The sequence below is a fragment of the Misgurnus anguillicaudatus genome, chromosome 18 (assembly GCF_027580225.2).
Source record: "Misgurnus anguillicaudatus chromosome 18, ASM2758022v2, whole genome shotgun sequence".
NCBI classification, from domain to species: Eukaryota; Metazoa; Chordata; class Actinopteri; order Cypriniformes; family Cobitidae; genus Misgurnus; species Misgurnus anguillicaudatus.
In genome coordinates this window covers 9,812,826-9,837,072 of record NC_073354.2, presented here as the reverse complement: position 1 = coordinate 9,837,072, position 24,247 = coordinate 9,812,826, and the positions used below count along the sequence as shown (strand labels likewise).

Sequence of the window (24,247 nt, the reverse complement as noted above, 5' to 3'; positions counted from 1 at the left end):
GGAGGAAGAAGATCCCCAGTTTAAGATTAATGTTAAATAATTTTGTTGTTTTCACTTATATTGAAATTGTTATTTTTGGGATTAAAACCTTTAAAACCAGTTTTCTTTTAGTCATGGAAGTAAAAAAGCAGGCTTATAGTTGCTTTAAATGTATGGCTATCCAATATCATCAAAAAAATAATTTACAAGTATGTAAGAAAAGGTTTGTACTCAAAAAATACTTTATTTGTAACAAACAGGAGATAAAGAATTTACAAACGGCTCTCCTTTCAGCACTTGAACAGCGTCACGAGATTTTTTAAGCATTACTTAAAAATGTTTCTCATCTCACCATATCCGCAGGTACAGAGTCATCATATACAATAAATCTGTGAGGTAGCATTTAAAAAAACATTAAAAAACAGATGCATTTGTTTAAAGCAAAGCATTTATTTACTTACCAGGCTGCAGGTGAAGCAGCTCTTTGCGCCTTCTAACGTCTCATAATTAGTCCTCATTTAAGTCCAAGAGACTCAATAATAATCTTTTACATTCAATCCTTTAATCTTTCATATTTAAAAGCGTTTTTGTGCTGCTGCGCATTCATGTATGTGTTAAGCAAACCCACGTTGTCGTCCCGTTTAGGCGCATACTACTAATGCGCTCTTTAAATAACAAAAAAAACATATTGCGCCATTGACTTTAGACTTTAGAGCAGGTTTTTGTTGGTCAATGGCGTAGTGTATTTTAGTTGCCTCAAAATAGCAACGCGCCAACAATGTGCCTGAACACACCTCGTTTTCAGACCAGAACGCCCATGGGCGCAAAAGGGGGCACAAATGCATTTGCTATTTAAACAACGCGGCGCTAAACGTGAAAATTATTATTGCGCAGGGTGGAAAATAGCAAATGACACTTGCGTTGCGCATTGCGCTGCATTGCACCGGGTGTAAGGTAGAGCCCCATGTTCCAAGAAGATAGTTTGTATATTTTATAGCATAAATAGATCAAAACTTATTAAAACTTATTTTTGTGACTAGATGCAGTGCAAAGGACTTAATTTGGACAACTTTAAATGTGATTTTTTCAATATTTCGATTTTTTGCACCCAAAATTTCAGATTTTCAAATAGTTGTATCTAGGCCAAATATAGTCGTATCAAACCATACACCAATAAAATGTTTATTTATTCAACTTTCAAATGATGTTTAAATCTCAATTTCAAAACAATAACCCTTCTGACTGGTTTTGTGATCCAGGGTCACATATTAACAATAGCAGCAGAAATATGAATTTGTAACATCTAAACTCAAACCAAATCAAACAGAACAGACAAATGTCCAACTAACTAAATAAAAAGGAAAATCAGTATATAATGCTCATATAATTAACAAAAAAAAATAGTACAATCCAATCACGATACATAATGCATACTGTAATGTACCCACAAACTTAAATTGTAAACAGATGCTTTTGATGACAACATTCTAACTGAGCCGAAAAATGTGTTGAAACACTTGTTTACAAAAGATTGGACGTAAAATTGAATAGATTTCCGTTATTATATGTAGAAACTCGAGATTGCACACAAATTATGACAAAAACAGATGGCTGGCATAATGATCACTTTTGCTTTAATAAGAGCTAATTGACTTGCAGTTCTATCAGTATATTTGCATTTCAAGGCATCGCATAAAAACTGAACCTACAAATTGCTGATAGCACTTTTTAAAGCACAACTACAGTGACACATACAAGGCCAAAAATAAGGCAGTGTTATATTTGGGCTGAAGTCTTTAGGGATTAAACTATTTTAAAAGGATAGCAGTTACAACAAGGTCATGCGTGTTTTTGTCTCTCTCTCTTTGTGTCTGAGAGTTTTCCATACATATTAAAAGAAATCTTAGAAAAGAAATATGAACTGCTTTATTTGGTCAATGTCTTATTTTAGTTATCTTGCTATAAGGTTGTTTAGCTTTTTAAAAAAGTGAAATATTTGCTTAGCGTCAAGAAACTGTACTATAGTCAAGTGACTATTTCATAACCAAGCATTATCAAAATAAACAACCTAGAATGTCGACCTGTCAACCAATCAAGCATTTAACAGTGTCATGTTAACATTTTTCAAGTACTACTACTACTACTAATAATAATGATAATAATAATAACAACAATAATAATAATAAAAACATACTTTTTCATACTTTTTAATGGCTGTCAAATTATTAAAAACCGTAGCCACTTATCTATCACTAATAGTGTGCTGTTTTGCTGGTCAGACAATGAAAACGACAAACTATAATAAAAATGCTTTTTCTTGAGTAGTCTTACATCAAGTAGATTCAGAAAGTTTTCTTGAAAACATATATTTTTTTAAAAAACAGACCCTTTCTTATAATCCATCATGTCATTAGATTATAAAGAATAAAAGCATCTTGTGCTTGTTCTCTCTGTTAGAAGCTTATTGTATTAGACCCGGCAAACGTAAATTAAATATCACCGAAGCCTCATACTGGTTGAAAAGCCTTGGATACCATGAGTTATATTTTCCTCTACACTCAGCAACACACTGACAAATATAGGCTTTATACACACACACACACACACACAGACAGAGAGAGAGAGAAAGAGAGATCAGATGACGCTGTTGTTTTAAATAGGTTTCACTATAAAAACATCTGATCTAATGTGGACACGGTTTTTGACAACAGCAGTACGCTCCTTAGGAGGGTGCTGCCCATTGTCACCCTAGGGATTCATGGGTATTTGGTGAATCCTCTTACACCCACCATGGCTTAAGGGCTTATTTATTTCCCTGAGCTCTGACATCTCAAGGCATCCCTGACCCTTCACCCCTATAACTCCTGCTTTGTTCTGCGGGATGCGACCTCATGACCCAGTCCTTCTTCTCATCTCCTCTCTCAGCCTTTCAGAATCCGCCTGCCCTTCAAATTCCTGTACGAAACTGAAACATGAGCCTGACCCAGTGAGCTCATCGACAGGCGTGGACTTACAAAATAACTCAGAAGCACAAGAAAGAGAGAGTGTAAGAGACGGAATGCAGAAACAAAAGACAGGTTAGAAAGTGCTAGGACCGGCTCGTGGGGGTTAAGTTACACACAGCCAAAACTTACAGTTTTTACAGATTTATTTTCAAGTGTGACGCTGGACGTTCAACCGGAAAACACTTCACTGATTAGGAGTCTGGAATTGGTAACTAAGTCAATCCAGAAGACTACATTTGCCCCTTTAACCTGCTGTGACCAAGTCTATTGGAAGTAAGTGGCTGTTATTTTAAGAGGAAGTGGTGAAAAAAGCAAGATAACTTTTTACAGTTTCGCTGACACATCGAGAAACATCTTTTGTCTTTGGGAAAATTAGAGTTTTGATAGTTGCATATTATATGTAATATAATAGTAATATTTGCATACAATTATTTATGGCAGGGTTTTTTAAATCTTTCATGATTCTACACTGTAAAAAATACTTTGCTGCCTTAAAAGTTTTTGTTAAATCAACTCATGTCAACAGAGAAAAGTCAACTTAATTTTATAAGTTATAACAACTCACCTGTAGTTATAACAACTCATCTCATGTACGGTTTAACCGCTTTCTCTACTTCTTATATTATCTATTGATTTTCTGTGTTCTCCTCTACATCTTCTCATGTAAAGCTGCTTTGCAACAATTAACACTTGTGAAAAGCGCTATATAAATAAAATTGAATTGAATTGAATCTCTAGTCAAGATAAATAATAGTAAGTTGAAATGACTTGTAAATTCGAGTTGATTCAACAAGGCAGCAAAGTATTTTTTACAGTGTATGTATTCTGCTCAACTATGTTTCTGCAATATGATCTTAGTGTTAGTATTATAGGGATTTATATGTAAAGTGTAGATCCAGCATTCATTGGGATATAATGTATATACTTTTGAATTATTCAGCCATATATGTCTTTTTGATGTAGATGTATGTACCTGCTCAAGTATGATTTTATTGGTAGTTTTAATATTATAGGGATTTGTGTGTAAAGTGTAGCTATACCATTACCACGTATACTTTTTTACTAGAGATATACTGTACTAAGGTATACAAATCCTTAGAGGTTCATAGAATTAATTTTTGACAAATGGGTTGATTTTGTTGATCTGTGGTGTAATACAGTACATCTGTAATGTATTTACCTAATCTGGAATTATAACAGTTTCCTTCTGTTTTGTTTCTAAATAACAACGCGCGCACACACATACACACAGTAGTAAACAAATAAACGCATATACATATTTTATACAGTAGTTTTGTGATAATTAATACAAATGACTTCAGCTTTATCAATCTAGCGATTTTTATTTATAAATATATTTACGATCAAGAATGTCTCCAACATTTCTGTATAATTTACTGACATAATTTACTGTCACCTGAGAGAAAATCTTTACAAAGTTTTCAGAAATATCAATTTTCACTTCAAAGGATTTTTAAAGATGTGTAATTATTTAATGTTGTGTGTTGCCGGATTTACACATGCAATGTTTTTTTATATCCAAAAGTTGTACGTTTTTAGTGTCTATTCAAAGGTACAGAATGTTGTTACGCGTGTTGTTATGGCCCAAAGTTAACAGTGACCAAACTGACCTTTGTAGCAAATACCTTGTGGACAATAAAAATGTTTCTGAGATGAGGAGAGAGTATAGATCACCGCTTTGTGGATTTGGCAGATTTTAAGGATGTTTACCTAACATTTTATACATTCATTTTGGACAGTAACGTAGCTCAGTGTAATGGTTAATAAGCTTTAAGGTAATTTATTAAGGTAATTATTTTTTTGCTTGTTATCAGAAACAATCCACTTTATCTTTAGTTTATTTTGGCCAAGTTAATTCCACTAAAGCCGTTTTAATTTATTTTGTTGCTATTAAAATTAACCGTCTATAGATGGTTTCATCGGATATTCGCCTTGTCACGGTTAGGGGAGTGCGGGGCACACTTTTTGACTTTGGTATTATCATTCAAAAAATATTTAAGTTAGATGAATCATTTTTTACAAAATCAACACACACATCTCTGCTACAAATGAACACTTAAAGTTTGTTTGTGGAACCTACCGTTATTGTACAATTACACCAAAAGTGAGTGCAAACGTTACAACTTACCCCATAGGTGGGGTTAATTGTAACAAACAGAGGGTTTGTTGTAACACGTGCTCGAAAATTTAGTTTAAACAAATAATTTAAAAAAATGGTGTCTATGTACTAAAGGTGGATTTTGTTTATAGATTTGCCTATAATAGATAGATATCCACACATTCATCCATTCATGATCCTTCATCTAACCATTCTTGTATTAAGCATCAATGCATATAAATAGATTTTTTGAAAGGGCCGCACAATTAAGACAAAAAAATCTAATTGTGAGTTATTTCCCCTGATATTGTATTATCATTTTTAATGAATAGTATTTACATTAATAGTGTTTTCATTTCATTATCATTGTATACTGGAGGCTTAATTGTAACACTGTGTGACTAACTAACCCCGCTGTGTAAAAATGTTTTCAATCCCAGCTATCAGTTACTAAGAGTCGCTGACATGTTTCAAAATGGAGTTAAGTTTTAGGTAACAAGACAGTGATTAAAATAATATAAGGTTGAATTTGGTGACATACATACCCAAATCAGAAATCGGGAAAAAAAACTTAAACTGAAGAAATTTACTTCCAAAACACTCTTTGTTCAATATCTTAACCAAAACACATCGAAATATTTCACAAATTCACAGGAGATCATCTTCTGACGGTAAGAGAAAAAGACCTAAAGCACAGATTGCTCGGCCCTGTATAAATATGTAAAGTAGCTGTGGCTAAACTAAAAACTAAATTTACATACTGTATACAGTAAACAGCAATAAAATATAGTTTAAAACCAATTTCATTGCTTAACACAACATATATAATATTATTACATGTTAAATTATAATATGTAGTATAATATTATATGCATTAGGGGCCATTTTCCCGAACAGGGATTAGACTAGTCCTAGACTAAAGTAATGTGAGAGCTGTCCAAACTGAAAACAGCTTACACTGACATATCTTAAAATACATCAGGGCCCTTTGTTTTGCTTAAAAATGCACACAAGTAATGTTTTTAGTAAGGCATGTTTGTTAAAACTAGTTATATTTCCTAATTAAACTAAGGCCTAGTCCTGTCTTAAACTAATCCGGGAAACCACCCCTATGTATATTAAGCATGTTTAAAAAAATTAAACTTTTATAGTATTGTCAGAGGAATGGAAAAAGTAAAGAAGCCCCTGGCCTGAAAGCATGTCTAAAGTATGCAGAGGATAATGTTACATTACAAAACGGCAGTACAAGTGCAAGACGGTTATACAATTCTAAAGCCATCACATGGGTCCTTCCCAATATACAATTATCATCTTAAGATGACCGCCAACATCTCTTACAAGAAAATAAACAAACAGTGTAAGGAGTGGGTTAATGTAATTAAGCTAAAGCGCAGGGTATGGCGTTTATTTAATTAAGTAGGCTATGCTTGTTCTCCAACCACCATCAATCATTACAACTGGCAGGTCTAGTGGCACTTGGTATGTTATTCCTCTTAATGCTGAACTATCCGAAAAATGAACTCATATTTTGTAATACACAGCAGGTATTGCTCACATCTTAACGCAGGGCTTGAGGGGAGGTTGGGGGAATGGCAGATGTTTCTTCCCGACTTTTTCCTAAACAAGATTGTAAATAATTTGCCTTTTACAGATGATTGCTGTAACACCACAGGGCAGCAATAACTAATTGGTTCTTTAGTTTCACTTATAGGATGGAGAGACCAAGTCCTACATGAGAATAATGAAAATTGTCCATGCATGCTGAAAAGCAGTTAAAATGACAGACAAATGAATATATATACATACTGTCAGTTTTACTTCTTTTCCTGTCATTTGTACTGCTTTCCCACCTCATGCGAATGATTTCCTCTAATTAGGAAACCATACTGTATTATTTTTCACTCGTATTTTCTGTTTCTTTCTTCCTCGCTCGTGAAGAAAGGGTGTTTTTTCACTCAACAACTAATTCGCAGTAAGGTTTTGGGGTATAACAACACAACCCATGTTTTTCCTGGAAGAGCATACAGCTGTTAAAATAACAACTTTAATCAAAGGATATGCAGAGTCAAAAGAGGGCTAGTCTTATACTGGATTTTTGTTGTCATTCAAATCCAAGACCAATAAGCAAAGGCAAGACAATATCTAGTGTATTGAAATAATATAGTTTTGATCAAGGCTAAAGGAAAGACAGCTGCATACCCAGAATAATCTTCTAACATATGGAGAAAATTAAAGATTTTAGCTTTTAGGTTGATATTGATATCGTTGTTAAACATTAGTCAGGATGACAGCAGTTTAAGGCCTCCAAACGTCATTTTCTGATAGATTTTATTTGTCTATCACCTAATAAAACACATGCACGCAGCTTTCAGTGACCACTTGTTGAGCAGAGCTGGCTTCAATGTATTTGCTGCTCACATTCTCACTGACTACATTTGGAGATACTGTTTACATTTGAGAACCTGACTGATGCCACCAGAGTGCACGTTACTGAGATTAAAGCCACTGGAGGAAAATACGTATTAAGATCAAATGACATACAGATCAATGTGTCTGGACAGTTTTTTTGTCTTGGGTGAAAGTTGTATTAGATTTAGCCTATGCTTCCATTTCTGGTGCAGACAGCTCTTTTGGGGCTTTTTCCAGTTATGTCTGTGTTTAGCTCAGCATGTAGCGGACTACAGGGCTGTAAGGCACATCACTGATGCCACCTCCAGTTTAAACTAAACCAAGTGTCTGGCCCACTGTCAGGACTTACTCTAGGGCAGTGGGACACAAATTTCAATATTAACCAATGCAGTTAACACAGCTTTGCTAAAAATGTTCACACTGTGCAGCCAGTTAGACATGCATGTGTCACCAAAGTGAAATTTTAGCTTAATCAGATCAAGTTAGAACTAGGGATGTCATTTTATGCAATTTCCCATATTCGATGATAGTTTAAATTAATCATCAATCAATCGAATAATCGTTAACTATAATAGTGCAATAAGCTTTTACAGCAGTGGCATATAGCCAATAACATAAAAGTGTGCGTAAAAATGTCAGGTTCCTCACACGAATTAAAAGATTTTATTTTGTCTAAATAACATGCTAGTGTACGAAGGAGGAAAAAAGTCGTTATTTAATGAGAATGAAGTCGTAATAGAACGAGAATAAAGTTGTAATATTTTGATAATAATGTCATATTTTTACATTAACATGTTTGGAGTGATGTGAACAAGCAGATCTGCAAAGCAGATGCCAAATTACATACCTGTCTTATTAATAAAACAGTATGATGGAGATGCGATCAGAAAGGCAATTTTAAGGAATCTCCTTCATATAAAAGGCAATATGGGGGGAGATAATGTGAACGAACAAAATTCGGTGCAAACCTTAATAAAACAGGCATGCAGTGAACAGAATATCGTGATGAATAAAGGGTTTTGTTAAGTGGGTAGGGTAAAGTATACGCACATGGAGGCGCACCTAAATGAAAGTGCACAGGTGATGGGGGATATTAATCGTATGACCGAGGGAGGAATGGAAAGACTCTATGGCTTTGTGAACTTACAATTGAGATAAATGCAACAAGTAGGCTATGTTAGGCGTGTTCTCATGAAAGCAACAATATAAAATCTTTACCTTAAGTGCAACCCTTATAAAACCCTAAAAGACAACATTAAATGTGGCTTAATGCATCTGCAGTAATATTAAAACACCATATTCAGCAAACTTTTTATTGATAAAAACATTCTGTGTACAGGCAAGCAGAAGATCCCAGAATAAGAACACAAACCGGGCATTTTACATTTTAGTTTCTTGCCAGAATTTAAGATTACAATTTAATCTGTTCATTAAAAACGGCTTCTGGTCTCCTTTCCTGTGTATAGCAGCGTTGCTATCAGTGTTGGGAACGTTACTTTAAAAAAGTAATTAGTTTAACTATTGGTTTATACTATTTTTTTCTGGATTTTTAAACAATTGTCGCCTGATGTCAGGGTTAAAGTTGGGTTTGGGTTAGGATGTCATTTTATGTAACAAAAAGTCGTTCTAACCCCAAAAACCCAAGCGACAATGGTAAGAAAATAGGAAAAACTATTGAGTAACCAATACGTGAAACTGACACAGAAAAATGCGCAGATCCGTGACAATGACAAGGATAAATGAGTAAAATATTCAGTGACTATAACACGGAAATTAGTGAGATCAGGCTGCTTAAAACAGATGAATGAATTATTTTTTGAAGTGACAGCGGAGGCTGGAAAAACACGCAAACAACACAATGTTTAAATATTTTAAAAGTCTTATCATTCAGTGCTCCAGACAAACTTTTGTTACTAGGACTGAACATTTTAGGAGCACATGCAGGGGGAGAAGCGTTGTGGGTGCATTTGTTCAACTGGGCCACGGTAGGATCGAATAGCTTGGGTGTGATCCTCCTTGGGATGGTAGGAGCTTCTTTCAGGGTGCGGGCTTCAATTTCAGACCTTCAGCACATTGCCCTGCAATTGTTTCCTTACTGCATTCTATTGCGGCAAACTGAAAGATTCCATGAGTGGAGAGTTGGTTTGTGTTGGCTTTGCAAAAGGGCCAGTCGGTTTCAGTCAGCGTGGCAACAGTTCAACAGTTCAATCCTTCAGAAAAATTCTGAAAATGGGACTGAGCCAATCCAGTGTCTCAAATATAGTATATAGACTTACCAACACTATACTACAACAACCAGTTACAAACAACATTGTAACAGGCATTCTTGGTGGACACTATTTAGTCAGATTGTCCTGCAAACAGCAATATAACTAAAGTAAACTCTTGAGGTAAATGCGCAAACGCTCTGTCTTAACCGCTAAAAGTCTAAATAAACTTGATAACAGGGGAAAAACATAACATTATTTCTCAAAATTGAGTCTATTATTGCAATCGATTGTAAATGTAATGTTTTACTTATAAATACCGTCTCGGTTACGACTGTACCCATGGTTTCCTGCAATAAGGATGAGTCAGTGAAAACCACAGAGGGCAATAAGTCATTTCTCAAGATGCAAACAGGTCAACTTCCGCTTGACCATAACTTTTTCAAATTTGCTTTACGACCTTGACGCAGCAAAGAGAGCTGTCAGACACTTTCCCCACTCAGTGTTGGCCACTTGTGCCTTAAATAAAAAACAGGAACAAGTTGGCGTAAGAGCCAAACAAACTCGAGAATGACAGTGTGGTACAATGGAATTTCACATTTATAATGCTTCAGCTGCTCTTTGAGCAAAGGATCATGGTGCGGTCTGTGCTTGCAGATGAAACAGTCACCAAACCAGCTGCCCAAATGCCACTCGCCATGAGAGCATCAAAGTGGGACACCTGATTCCAGTGCTGCAACCTTTGGCCACCAAAATAATGTGTGGTGAATTGCATGTGGGGCTATCTTTAATCTTTCAGTCATTTTTAAAATGATAAGCACCACGCTGTGTGAAGAAGCATCTGACCTGACGGTACGTGTCTTTAAAGAAACGGTTTGACAGGAGTTGGAAACGCGATTTGAATGAATCATGTTTGATGCTGCTGCCACCAGACCCAAAATTATTTGAAAATGTTTAACAGTGTAAGCCGGGCCTAACTTGGTCCTAGATACTATTGTCAGAATAGATGGGTGCAGGGGAAGGTTTTGGCTGCATCGCCAACGAATCCAAAACCATCCCAAGGAACGTCATTCTCTGCTTCGCAAGTTAAATTGCTCTTTTTGGTGTTGAGCCATAACCCCAGATGCTTCCAATGACATGTCAGTTGCTAGTGAGACTGAGCTAACACCAATCAGTCGTGTATGTAGTTTAGTGTATGGATCCCCTGAAGTCTCAGTGAAGCAAGGGCTGAATAAAAAGTGTGTAAGGAGAGGGCAAGGCTGAACGGAAGTACTCGATATTGGTAAGCTTTGTCTCCAAAAATGACCATGAGAAACTTCCAATGTGTGGAAGGATGGATATGTCGAATTATGCATGTTTTATAAAGTATGTGTACACATATTTGTACTGAGCTGTTTCAGTACAGGACTTTTGGTTTGGTGCATAAGCATTAACAGTAGTTAGCAGTAGGCTTCTTATACATATGGAACATACTTCGATGAGAGTTTCCACAAGAACATATTAAGTAGCATACTGCAAGTTTGTTTATTAAAGCATTTAAAGGCGAACACGGTTTTATTCCACTGTGCTACTTTTCTATTATTTTTCTATGTAAAAATGTGTTAGACTGACATGTTTGACCGGTACATACACATTGCACATCTTTTGCAGTGTCTTGCACATGAGCACCAAGCTTTAAGATGTAATGTCAAGTTTTTTTACTTTTACAAGCAGGGCAGCTAATTAATGGCTGTTATTCCCTCATGTCTTATTCTATTTTGTTTTTATTTATTTTATTTAAACCAAGCAGGTGTTTTATTTAAAAATCTATAAACAATTCCCTTTCAAAGATTCCCTTCAGAAATTTAGGCATCAACTTTTAGACCAGGGTCTCTCTATGAGGTGTAGAGAGCATTTTCAACTCTCGACCTCCATCCACCAGGAAACTTTATACATTAAAATGGAGGGTTTTCACTCTTTGGTGTAGTGATAGACATATAGATCCAGTTAACTGCCCAGTGGCTTCAGTTCTGGAATTTCTTCTTTCATCAGGGCATGCACCCTCTACTTTAAAGGTTTATGTTGCGTCTATTTCAGCCTTTCACGTAGCTCTATCTGAGGGCTCCTTAGGGAAGCACCCTCTGGTTTTACTTTTCTGTTTTAGGATTGATTACAAGTGTGTTGACCTTTGCCTGTTTTACGGATTACGATTGTGGATAACACATGTTTTGTGGATTACTTCCAATAAAGAATTGCATTTAGATCCACACTCTTCATGTCTTTTGCAGTCCGTAACAATTGGTTAGGAGAACTTTGTGTGTATTTTAATTTGTTTCTCTTTATCAAGATATGCTATACCTGTTCAGAAAAAACTGCCTTTTTAACTCTTTCCCCGCCATTGACTAGTTAACTCGTTAATTAAGAGAAAACGCTACCCTGCCAATAAGAGTTTTTTCCAGCAATCCGTATTTCGCCTATTATCCACCAGGTGGCGCGTTTACCCAACTATTAAAACCTGGTAGCATCCACTTAGGCCAAAAAGGAAAAAACTCAGTGTATGTTTTGATCAACGCTCTGAATCTGATCTCTATCAAAAATCCTTCACAAAAATGCGATTTTCTTAGCTTTTTGCTTAAAATGTGGTATTTTGAAGAAACCTACGACTATTTGAGAGGTGATAAATGTGTATCTACATACTTTATCCCTCTGTACCATAGTTTACATTAACTCACAAGTACACAGCATAAATACATGTAGTAACTTCCTAATTACATTGGCATTACAGTATATTACATGGTGATAAGATGCGTCAGGCCCAGATTACACATTTAAAGAGACTTAACTCTATATGCATTTATTGCGCATTATGCACAATTTATCAAACTTTCAGAATAGAAGTTATGAATCAAAGAATTATACAACCTCCTTGACAAATTTTAGGCATACGATACCCCAAAAGACTAGATTTACAACAAAAGGTGCAACATTTCAGCAAAAAATAGATGTCTTTTAAAGTAGCCATAGAGATTTTCAATGCTTATCTTGGCTTAGCAGCTAATAAATACAATCACTATAGTTAGATGGTCATTGATTTGTTGCAGATGACATGCATTATTTTATTAACTATATATTTATTTTATTTAACTATATATACAATAAGTTATATTCAGTGTTATCCAGTAGCATATTGTAATGAGATGAGTGGCATGGCTATATATACTTTCATCCTTTACACGTTTCTTGTCCTCTATCAGATTTTTCGACCTTTTTTCTCAATCTCATCTATAATACTTTTGTGTTCTCCTGCTCTCTCTATCTCTCATTTCTGCAATGCCTAACTGACCGCTCGCCTTCTCGCGGTTCTGAGTGAAATGTGAGGTGTGTGTACATTATTATGAACTCAGAAATATTACAGTCCTGTGTTAAAAGACCAAATATTAAAATTATAAATTGTAAAATTATTTTTGGATGAACAGTTGCTTTTAATAAAGCAATCTGCAGATTTAAAATATAGACTACAGACTTATGTACTGTAGCACATAGAGTTATAAAGCTGGTTTTGATATGTATGATTGATATAGTTGGACATGTCTTTAAAATTGACAGCATTTATATTTGGTTATAGATGAACAAGATGTAAATCTGTATTTGTGGTTGGTGAGAGTCTGTGTGGATGTCTTGTAACGTAGCAACCACAGTAGACAAAGACTGAGTTTAGCTGCAAGTTAAGCCACAAATTTGCATTTTGGACCAAGGTGCTTGACATTTCTATGGAAATAAAGTAAACATCACATTTATGTAGAGTGCACATTCTGTTTCCCATTATATATAATACATATATAAATATTTTTTGTGGTACAAAAACATATATATATTCTTATTAAGTCTGTAAATAATCAACCTCACAAGATGCTTATTGTAGATAAGCTTTAACCCCTGTCTGTGAGCGCTTGTGTATCCATGCCCAGATCTGTCCAAGTACAAATAAGAAGTGATGTGGAGTGTTTAAGAGTTAAGAAATGTCAGAATGTACCCTCAGTGGAAACAGTAAAAAGCCTGAATCTGAGACTGAGGAACACCTCCACTTACATACTCTCACACACATATACCCACAGGGGGCTTGTGTATATTGAGGTTCTTGGCTGAGAAATAGCCGCAAGCTAAAGAAAATAAAAAACGATGCCTTTACAGGCTTGTGGGGGAGTATTTCTAATAGAAAAGGACAACTTTAGGAAAGGAATAAAGGGATGGGCCGAAAATGAGCTGGTCTTAGGAAATATCCAAGCAGTAATGTTTGTATCAGTAAAAGTGCTAAATTTTTTCAGCATGTTGTGAACTATCCCGTAATTTCTTTCATCCATGTTCTGAAAAAACAGCAAAAGAACATTTTACACTCACCTAAAGGATTATTAGGAACACCTGTTCAATTTCTCATTAATGCAATTATCTAATCAACCAATCACATGGCAGTTGCTTCAATGCATTTAGGGGTGTGGTCCTGGTCAAGACAATTTCCTGAACTACAAATTGAATGTCAGAATGGGAAAGAAAGGTGATTTAAGCAATTTTGAGCGTGGCATGGTTGTTGGTGCCAGATGGGCCGGTGTGATTATTTCACAATCTGCTCAGTTACTGGGATTTTCACACACAACCATTTCTAGGGTTTACAAAGACTGGTGTGAAAAGGGAAAAACATCCAGTATGCTGCAGTCCTGTGGGCGAAAATGCCTTGTTGATGCTAGAGGTCAGAGGAGAATAGGCCGACTGATTCAAGCTGATAGAAGAGCAACTTTGACTGAAATAACCACTCGTTACAACCGAGGTATGCAGCAAAGCATTTGTGAAGCCACAACACGCACAACCTTGAGGCAGATGGGCTACAACAGCAGAAGACCCCACCAGGTACTCATCTTTACTACAAATAGGAAAAAGAGGCTACAATTTGCACGAGCTCACCAAAATTGGATAGTTGAAGACTGGAAAAATGTTACATGGTTTGATGAGTCTTGATTTCTGTTGAGACATTCAGATGGTAGAGTCAGAATTTGGCGTAAACAGAATGAGAACATGGATCCATCATGCCTTGTTACCACTGTGCAGGCTGGTGGTGTAATGGTGTGGGGGATGTTTTCTTGGCAGACTTTAGGCCCCTTAATGCCAATTGGGCATCATTTAAATGCCACAGCCTACCTGAGCATTGTTTCTGACCATATCCATCCCTTTATGACCACTATGTACCCATCCTCTGATGGCTACTTCCAGCAGGATAATGCACCATGTCACAAAGCTCGTATCATTTCAAATTGGTTTCTTGAACATGACAATGAGTTCACTGTACTGCCCCCACAGTCACCAGATCTCAACCCAATAGAGCATCTTTGGGATGTGGTGGAATGGGAGCTTCGTGCCCTGGATGTGCATCCCAAAAATCTACATCAACTGCAAGATGCTATCCTATCAATATGGGCCAACATTTCTAAAGAATGCTTTCAGCACCTTGTTGAATCAATGTCACGTAGAATTAAGGCAGTTCTGAAGTCGAAAGGGGGTTAAACACAGTATTAGTGTGGTGTTCCTAATAATCCTTTTGGTGAGTGTATGTCTCTTTCAAATAAATAAAAGCTCCAAGAAATGTTCAGGAGGGGTATGATTGTGTTATTTTATTAAATAGAAGTGCTTTAAAACAGCACTATCCCAGTTTGCAGAAAATGATATGTACCTTTATGAGTTTTGGTAAAATATGATTACTCATAACAATCAAATTTCTGTTTACCTTATACCAAAAACATAACCATTCTATAGCTGTACCCTGACAACAAATAATATGTTTCACACCAAAGCAGAAACCAAGTTTTTCCTGCATGGAAAGAATTAGTTAAATCTTGCTGCTCTATTGCAAAACTGTGAAGTATATCATGTGATTTTAAAAGCCTAGTCGCATGCTTTTCAAATAAAAGTATCACTTCCTTTTTCAAGAAAAATATGCCACATAACCCTTGAAATTGTTGGTGTTACTGCTGCCAAGCCTCCCACATATGTAATAAATGCACTCTAATTCAATTCATTCCACGGAGAAGCATTGTGCCTAGGGCTTAGCAACAAAACAAAATAAAATGTTTTAAAATGTTATAAAAAAGTATAATCAGGTTTTAAGGGATTTGTAAGGTGCTTTTGTGCATTGTGTGTGAGACAATAAGAATTAAGTCGAAGAATGGATCTTGTAATTAAGCTCACACCTAATGCACGCAAACTTGAACTGTCTCTCTCTGAACAATAGTGAAAAGACAACCCGGAGGCCAAACAGATGCTATTTAGTGTAGCCCTGGTGAGAATTAAACCTCTCTGTAAAATCTGTGCACTAAATAAAGTATCCAAGCATTTGCACTGTGTGTGTGGCAGTATGATGAGTAATGAGTGTCTGTCTGGAGAGGAAAGGCTGTTAATACAATAGTGAGGTTGGACCGTACACATCAGTTTTAAGCTATTAAAGTAATTATCTCCGACTGCTGAACCAAGCCCTTGCGCAGCCCATCAGTCAGCATCCCAGTCAACGCAGGTCACCTCTGCTAAGGTCAATGTGTGTTTGACCATTGAGTAATGGCACAGTTGGCCTTTCTGCTGCATGAGTGGAAATGCTTAGCTTTGCCGTGCAGCAAAAATGGCTGCATTGACAAGACCTAAAGGGCATAATTGCTATAAAGTGCATGTGTGTAAGAGGTACCTGACATTGCGTGTTTGTAACTAAATGCTGTCAAAAGACTTTTATTTCCACCTGGATTTAGCATTAGAGATTAGCCTGTAAAGAGGTGTGCAGAACAGTTTCTTTCTAGCTTAAAGCATAGCTAAGCAGGAGTCAAGACAGAACCAGCTGAGGTGAGTGACAGCATCTGACCGCCTTCTTCAATGCTCGACTTGACTGCAAGTTCTCGTGTTTCACGCCCCGGAGAAAAAACGACGACATTCCATCCATGTCTGTTATTCGGCAATAAGAGTCGGGAAGAGACGCACAGGTGTCAGCAGTGCTGTTATGCCTTCAGGGATGTCAGTGTGAGAGTTTGTGTTTCTGTGTACAGAAAGCATAAAGGGCTCTATTGATAAGAACAAGTTCTTCTTGTTAACCTATCAGTCCAACTGGCCCAAAGCCAGCAAAGGCAGTCTTGAGGCATGTTCTGACATCAAGATTAGTCAGACATTACTGTCAGTGTCATAGTGGCCTATAACATAAGAAGAATGGGACCAAAATATTCACACTCCATGTTAGACTTTAGGTGTTTATACGTTAAGGAAATGACTTTGAATGTTGGCAGTTCTTTGTTCTGTTATTTTGTTGTTGTTTGATTTCTGGCCATGAGATATACAATAAGGGCGATTCACATTTCGTGTCTTTTGCGCGCTCAAGTTCGTTATTTCAAATGTAGGCGCGCGGTATTCGCGCTCATATTGGAAGCTTGTTTTTTCCAGACACGTCCGCACCGCATCGAGTTTAAAAAATTTAAACTTTCTAGAATGCCGCAAGCACACCACAGGTCATGTGATAAGAACCAACAGACGATCGCATTTCGCTGCGGATTTAGAAGCAAAATGTGAACCGCCCAACTGTTCTTGTTGAAACACTATGCTCAGGCAAATAAATACATCCCTGAGATAAAAAAAAGTCTGGTACGCGAAGTATTCGGCCAACAGAGTATGCAGGGGAAGGATCCCTCGTGGCTGACCCTAAAGGGAGCCAATGGCCTGTAAATTCCGTATGTCGGATACATAGTTGCGGATCTGGAGATTCGTGGAGTCGTCGTGTCCCAGAAGGGGATTGTGGTCGTACAGGACCATTGCTTGGGAACGCACCGAGCCCTATTGGGCATGAATGTGATTGTGGAGTGCTGGGAAGAGCTGTTTTCGAGGTCGGCCCCCCTGGCTGAGCGACAGGAGTGGAGGCGGATCGCCGCGGATTGCAGGCGGATCCATGCTGCGAAGGAAAAAGAAGATGAACAATAAATAACATCTGTAAAAAAGTATAAGAATGTTTTACTTTGGTTAAATCTGAGAGAGGCATTTTAGTAGACTAAAGGGGGTCGCACAACGTACGAGAAGCGCCGCCCTGTGTCGCATCGCGCCATGAATCTGTAAAAAAGAACACATTACTTTCTATGAATGTACGCACACCGGCGGCGGCTGTCAGCGGCTGTGATTCAGGGCTCAAATACCTGTCGCCCCACAGAGCGTCACTTACATAGTTTAACATTAAATAACATCATGTTTGTCCCAAATCATTAGCGATTAACATTGGCTGCTAACGTATATTTTGCATTTCGAAGTAAATGCTATCTGACTAAGTACGCTATTTAATGTGCACTTCCGGTGTATGATACCTCCAAGTTGTCCTAGACGCGACGTCTTTCCTGTAGTAGTAAAAGAGCACCAATTATCTGATTCACAATTTTACATTTCTTAGGTGTGTGTGCAGGGGCGTTGAACAAGACCTCGGGCCCTATGCATAGGCAGTTTTGATGGGCCCCCATGCCCCACCCCGATAATATATTTCAGACCTTTCAAGGGCCCTCTCTTTCTTTGGGGCCCTGGTAATCAGTACAGGTTTTACCCCCAGTCCGACGCCCCTGTGTGTGTGTGTATTCGTACATTTTAAGGTTATGCGAAGGGTACATACCCCAAAGTAAACGATGACGTGAGTTATCATCTCCAACGTAAATCTCTATTCTTGGACATGGATTGTAAGCAACAGTTTACTTCCTGGGATTGGTGATGTAGACAAGACCGACATTATCATAATTACTCTCACTTTGGACTCGGCCTGTAAGTTAACTCCTGTTAGCATTGCATTGTGGGTGAATCTTTTAAACATGGTAAGGAGCATCACATTTCCGGCTGATGTCAAAGGTATTCAGACCAATTACAACATACAGATTAGCTGGCCAATCAGGGACACAGAGCTTTTCAAATCGATGAGTTTTGTACAAAATCAGTGTGTTTCAGGAAGACAGGATATTTAGAGCTACAAAAATGTTGCCTTATTTTCCACGTGGTGCCGTATATCCGAGCAAAACCGTCTTCTGAAATGAAATAAGGCAGTGCTGGATTTTGAATTTGTCCATTCAGATCTGATTGGATCATTTGAAGTTGGGTCGTGCTGCTTAATCGCAGCGATCTTCACCCGGACCCCGCCCACCCGCCATACCATATGACCGGAAGTAAAGAGATATCGTTTTGAGGAGGGGAGAAGATTTGTGTTTTTAATTAAAGATTATGGGGGCACATGATTTAAAAAAAATAATAAAGCTCACACAAAAAAATACCATATTCCAAAACAAATTTTCATGCCGACTTTAAAGTCTCAAGCTTCAAGAAAGCTATTATAATAATGTCCCTCTGGGTAAACCGCAAAAAGGAAAATATCAAGCCCAATACTATATCCATCTACCATATGCATGCTCTAAACAAAGAAATCAGGGCTTTTGCCAAAGGCGTAAATGTTTCAGATCTTTAAGTGGATATAGAAACCTGATTCCATTGTACAGTTGGTAGCATTCCACATTGTGAACTAATGCCTTTAGTTATTTGATAAAGTTAGAAAGAAATAATGTTATCCAGTGTTTCTGGATAACCATGTTGTTCCTGCCCTGGCACTGAACTACCCGCTGATGTAAATGTCACTATACACGCACATGTAATAGACCGTCAAATGGAATTATAAATATAAATGTAAATACATGCCATGCCAGAAAATTTCCCACAAAAAAGTGACTGCTAAAATGAAACCTAGCATTCAAAAACATCAATGCAGAACGCTGTTGAGCCTCATAAGGTCATAATGTAGTGATATTAAATTGTGTGCATTAACAAAAAGAGACTGATTGAAAGGGTAACTTCGTAGATTTTTTCAACTTGTTTTGCTGACAAATTAACAACCACTTATTGGTCTAGGTAACATGAAAAAATAAAATTAAAATATACATGAAAATATACTACCAACATATATCATTAATCTGATATAAAAACAATGGAAGTCCATCAGATGTTCTCACTAAATAGTGTGTGCATGTAAAAAGCACGGCAGGGTATCTGATTTGATCCAGAAACATTTTTAGTTAAGCTGGTTGAAAGTCTCCTCGCATCCTGATAGCAATTACTATGTTAAAGTGTCTAACGCTGCATTCACACGGGGCGTAAGCGTTCCCCATTCACCTTTAATGGGTGACGTCATGCGTTGCCGAACTGAACTGTGGATCCGTCGGCACCGCATCAGGTGCCGTTGCTCGCGGCAGAAGTTGAACATTTCTCAACTTTTCAAGCGGCAATGCATGCGTCAGCCAATCAGATCGCCTTATTTAAATAACCTAGGCAGAGCCAGCCAATTACATTTATGGAAGACCGGAGCATCCACTGTGCCACTGTGATTTGCAGTTTGCCACGCTTCAGACAAGCCTTCCGTTAAGCATTAATGCTTACTCCCCGTGTGAATGCACGGTAAATGTATAGAAATATGTGTAGAAATATATGTCCTCTGTGAAAGCCGTAGGATAAAAAAGTCAACAAATTATTGAACTTGGACTGAATGCAATAATTGAACACACGCAATTTTTGCTCCTCTTCTGTGAATGTGTTTTGCATGCCACTGCACACCGTTCACGTAGACATCATACATCATCAGCGCGTTCAATTAGCGTTACAATATTTATGTTTTCAAAAATACAAGCAAACTACTACACAACCAAAAATTTGCTGTATCTATTTTTGATTTATAAGAGCTGTTTATGTTGGTTATTTTGGTAATGTTATTCACTTTGTACTGCAAAGTTTCCTCGCTGGTAAATGAGGCATGAATGGGCTTCTGGTCGGTGCGTCTTCATGTGTTTTGGAGGAGGCATGGCTTTGGACTAGAGATCTACCGATATATCTGTTTTCCGATATTTTTTATTATTTGAGCATTTTCAGATTATCAGATATCGGTTTTGTAATATCGGAATGACCGATAAACGAGAGAATTGAGAATTGCGCGCTGAACGCATCTGAGAAGAGGAGCTCACAGCAGCAGCAGCTTGCACAGCAAATATGACGGAGGAGTGTCGCGACTTCATTAAAAGGTCTTTGAGTATACTTACTTTGCAGGCATTTATAACACATCTTATTTGTGCATTAATGTATGTTATGTTAAATAAGTTAACTATTAAAAGCAATGTATGCAGCTTGTCCAAGAATAGAGACGAACTCACAGAGTCACGCTGATCCATAAAATCCGGTCCCAATAACGACGTAGCTTTGAATGAATAAAACAGCCATGAATTAATGCTTTGTGGAATTAAAAACGCTAAATAAAATGTTTTTATTTTATGCTTATCATTAGCATCGTAAAATCATGTTCATATTGCTGTTCACTTAAGTTACCAGGGTTGAAGGCTGAAGCACAGCCACCACATGTAGCTAACTTTTAAGTTATATTAACATTTGCCAGATAAACATTATTTTGCTAAAATATCAAAATAAATGTCTGTGGATATTTATTAATTATTTATTTATTACCTCCGCAAGCGGTCACAGTTTGATACAGTTAATGCGCGAGTAAATGCATAGATAAACAGCGCTGTCTACAGCCATTTCATAAGCTAAAACAACTAAATATTAATTATTCTGACATCAAATAACATTACCAGTTAAGAAATTCAGTGATATATAAGCCGGTTTGTTTGTTACTTTCCTGAATGTATTACTCCAGTCAGTGATATTATTTGTAAAATCTCTTTGCTAACTATTGGCTGGATTGCATAAGGCTACAGGTTGCTGGTCAAGACAAAGATATTATATCCCAAAAAAAGGCACTTAATCCACCAGTTTTACTCTATAAACTATGTACAATGTGCAGCCAGCTCCGCTATACTTTTCTCTTTCTCCCGCTCCGTTACCTGGCAACCTTAGCGCGGACTTTGGATCAGTCCATTTCTGACGAAATGATAGGGGTGTTTGGAATGGTCCATGTATTGGGAATATAGTTTCTACATTATTCATTACATTAATATTATTCTTCACTCTATCAGACCCCTCTATTTGTTACTTTGTATGCAAAGAGGGAGTGACTATGATGATGATGATTATTATAAGGGTTTGTTCAGTTCAGTAGTGTTTTAGTAATTATGTCAAAAACAGAAGTATAACAGTAAATAAAAATCGGTTCAGCATATCGGTTATCGGGCACATACAGTAAGCATCCCAATATTTGTTATCGTTTTTTAAAAAAAAAGAGTATCGGTCGATCTCTACTTTGGACGCGATTTGAATGTGTGGGATCGTAATTTCAGTGCTAGTAGGCTTAACTTAGCATTTTTCAAAATCAGATACCCTTCCTTTAACAAAGTTTACTCTTGAATTTAGCCTCACCCTCAGGTTTCACTCACGTTTTGTACCTGGCTCCTTCCAGCTCCTCTAAATAATGAACACAGGTTCACTATCTCTTCATCTTAAGTCGCAGTGGCATGAGGACACGAGCCCTGCCGTTCAGCTCTCCAGAACCGTGCAATTTATCTGAGGTGCCACACTGTGAAGGGGGAGAAAAAAATTTAAATGGACGATGCAAGCCATGAATTATACAAAGGGCCCAGATGCACACTGACCTTGGCTCCCTTTAATTTCTCCTTTTTATTTCAACTCCTTTGTCCGCCTCAAAATAAATATGGGGAAGAAAGAGCGTTTGGAAGGAAGAACAGAGGGCATTCTGGTTCCCCTCTGTAGCAGTCAGCTCAGGATGATTAGCAATATGTCATGTGTAATGTCATGCCTCAGTTATTTCTGGGTGGACTGGTGGTACTAAAAAACCGAGGAAGAAAAGAAAAAGTTCCAAGGACCAACATGCATCTGAGGGGCCATACAGCAGGAGGGGCCAATCGATGGTGTAAATCAATAAACTTTATATCAACGCCTACGGCGGCCTCGTCGGTGCAGTGAGGATCATAGCATAACACTTCACACAAGTGTATTTTAACACCAGTATCAATATATCCCAGCATTCCTAGTGACCTTCCCCAGGAGATATCTGAGACTTTTCTTTAAATGTCCACTCTCTCTGCGAGGAAAAGAAGAGAAACGCACTGTTTTGTGCTAAACCACAGGGAGCAGATGGAGGTACAGATTGGGATAGAGGGGGTTTTTGTCTGAGCAAAGCCATATGGGGGAAAAATGTTATTTGCAGATCTTTCTTACATTTTGCAGATGAGCGTCACGATAAGGGGAGATCATAAACAAACTATCCCAAGAGACTCTAAGGACGTGCAGCAAAACAGCTACCTCTAAAAACAAAACTTGGAAGCAATTTGCATTTGTCTTGAGACAAGGGAACTATCTGGGCAATTAGGAAAATGTAAACAACAAAACTGAATTCAGAGCTAGCAAAAAAGAAACACTGTCTAACTGGATCAAGTTGTATAAACAGTCTCACATTCACACCCTTGTTGAGACATCTTGTAGTCATTAATTGTAAACGATGGCAACACAAACACGGCATAATTACCATAAACGTGAACGGTAACTTCGGTTTTAGCACCTTAATCACTAACTTGATGGGAGTGTCTAAAACAATAAACCCAAATCAGACATGGCTTTCAGGTGTGAAATTACATTTTTAAAGATGTAATCTGAGATTAACAGAATTATTAGACTGCCAAAAGAATTTGATTGTGGGTTGTTATCAGTTCTAATAAATAGCAGTTAATCTTTATGTCTAAACATAAAAATCATTTAATCTTTACTGGTCACCATATGAAAGCTATTTTCTTCTCCACCTTCTGAAAAATAAACACAAATCAGTTAAATCAATTGCCTTTTAACATGATTCAAGCAACACTCCAGAATTAACATCTAATAATCTGGATTGAAGCTTTAAGCATCTAGCAGATTAGCAAAGAGTATTGTTTTAAACCGACTAATTACAACCAGATAATTCTCAACTTTTTTAAACATTCTGTTTATCAGAAAACAGGCTATTTATGATTTCTTCTTTAGCTTGATGAATTCGTGGAATCCTTAAAGGATTAGTCCATTTTCTTAAAAAAAAAGTCCTGATGGTTTGCTCGCCACCATGTCGTCCAGGATGTTGATGTCTTTCTTTGTTTAGTCGAGAGGAGGTTGTGTTTTTTGGGGAAGGCATTCCAGGATTTTTCTCATTTTAATGGACTTTAATGGACACCAACACGTAAAACAATCGTTTCGCTGGATAAGACCCTTATGCCTCGCTTGGGATCGTTTAGAGCCCTTTGAAACTCTGTTGAAAAAAAACTGTTAAGTGTTGAGTTGAGTGTTGAATGTTGGGGTCCATTAAAGTCCATTAAAATGAGAAAAATCCTGGAATGTTTTCCTCAAAAAACATAATTTGAAGAGTTTCGTTGCAAAACGAGATAAATCCATTTTTTTACATTTTTGTCAAAACATGTTTATTATTATGTTATCATGTTATTATTTTGTTTTATGGTGCTTCTTAGCTGTATTTTTTAAGTTATGAAGGTTTTAAATCAAAACAAACCAACTACAGTAAATTAATTGGAATGCACAAC

General features: G+C 37.1%; 1 protein-coding gene across 1 annotated transcript in view; it reads left to right on the top strand.

The window, feature by feature from the left end:
- Positions 1 to 2,994: 2,994 nt before the first annotated feature.
- Positions 2,995 to 24,247, top strand: part of flrt2 (fibronectin leucine rich transmembrane protein 2) — a 41,567-nt gene continuing 20,314 nt past the window's right edge. Inside the window, exon 1 of the mRNA XM_073855846.1 lies at positions 2,995 to 3,257. The gene's annotated coding sequence lies outside the window, so the exon portion shown is untranslated. The remainder of the gene's footprint in view (positions 3,258 to 24,247) is intronic.